The following is a 1,568-nucleotide window of genomic DNA, read 5'->3' on the forward strand; positions in this document are numbered from 1 at the left end:
TGACTATGTGAGTCTGTTCTTCGTGTAGCAAGTTACCTGAAACTGAAGCAAATTATGAACTTAAGCCTGGAACCTTACAGTTGCTCCCAATCTTTTTAGGAAAAGAAAATGAAAACCCCTATTTCCATGTTAGGGACTTTGAGGAAATTTGTAGTACCCTGAAAATTAGAAACCTCGATGATGATGCTTTAAAACTCAGGTTATTCCCCTTTTCCTTAAAAGATAAAGCCAAGTCGTGGCTGTATAGTTTGGCTTCCGAATCAATTGAAACTTATGAACAACTTACATCCGCCTTTTTGAACAAGTTTTTCCCTAGGCACAAAACCTCGTCTATTAGGACGCAAATCTGCACGTTTACACAACAGGAGGGAGAATCTTTGTATAGGTATTTGGAAAGTTTCAATGATTTATTAGCCCAATGTCCTCATCATGGTTTAGAAAAGGTTAGGTTAGTTCAGATCCTTTATGAGGGTTTAGATTATCCCACCACAACTACAGTAGAGTCCATGTGTACAGGTGGGTTTGAAAACCAAACAGTTGATAATGCGATGACATACTTGCATGAAATAGCCGAAAAGACCCAACAATGGGAAAGTAATAGGGTACCCCAGAAAACAATTCTTCTAGGCAGAGGAAACGTTAATAGGGTAGAAGAAAGTTACGAATCAGATGCCAAAATTGATGTTATAGCAAAAAGGTTAGAAGCTTTAGAAGTGGGTCATACTAGTGGTAGAATAGAGCCTTTTTGGGAAGGCAATATTGTTGAACATCAAGCCAATGCTCTCTATAATAACACTAGGTTTGATAACGTCAGAAGTTTGACCCATATTCAGAAACCTATAATCCTGGCTGGAGAAACCATCCCAACCTTTCGTGGTCTAAGGGACAGAATCAAGGTCAGTCTAGTAACTCTCAAGCTCCCCCAGGTTTTGGCTATACTAAGAATCCTTCAGCCCCGGCACAGTTTCAGAACCCTCCGGATACGAAGATTATGAGTTTAGAAGAGTCTCTTGCTTTGTTAACTCGTAACACTATGCAGTTTCAGCAATCTGTTGCTCAAGGTATAGAAGAAAATAAGAGAATAGGACAGGCTAACTCTCAGGCTATTTCTGAGTTGAAAACCCAGGTTAGTCATATAAATGAGTCTTTAAGAGAAAGAGGTAAGTTTCCTAGTCAAACTCAACCCAACCCTAGAGGATCTCATGAAGTAGGTTCAACACCATCAAATCAGTTGAATGCTATTAGAACCCTTAGGAGTGGTAGAGTAGTAGACAATCAGGTAAACATTCCCGATAGTGAACATACTGTAGATCACCCCTCAGGATCGCTAACTGAGGGGACTGATAAAATTTCCAATGATGCTGACTCGGTTCCTGAGAGGTCTGATCCTGTGCCTAGAGCCCCATTTCCCTAGCTGTTAGCACCAACAAAGAAGGAATCGAACTTTAATGACATATTGGAGGTTTTTAAGCAAGTTACCATAAACCTTCCTTTATTAGATGAAATTAGGCAAATTCCTGCTTATGCCAAGTTCCTTAAGGATATGTGTACGTGAAAGCGAAAACTTA

The 1,568-nt window shown here is 39.8% G+C and overlaps 1 pseudogene; it reads right to left on the bottom strand.

Moving 5' to 3' along the window:
* Positions 1-336: 336 nt before the first annotated feature.
* On the bottom strand, positions 337-436 carry LOC113331659 (annotated as a pseudogene).
* Between the last annotated feature and the right edge of the window lie 1,132 nt (positions 437-1,568).

Source organism: Papaver somniferum, unplaced genomic scaffold (genome assembly GCF_003573695.1).
Source record: "Papaver somniferum cultivar HN1 unplaced genomic scaffold, ASM357369v1 unplaced-scaffold_125, whole genome shotgun sequence".
NCBI classification, from domain to species: Eukaryota; Viridiplantae; Streptophyta; class Magnoliopsida; order Ranunculales; family Papaveraceae; genus Papaver; species Papaver somniferum.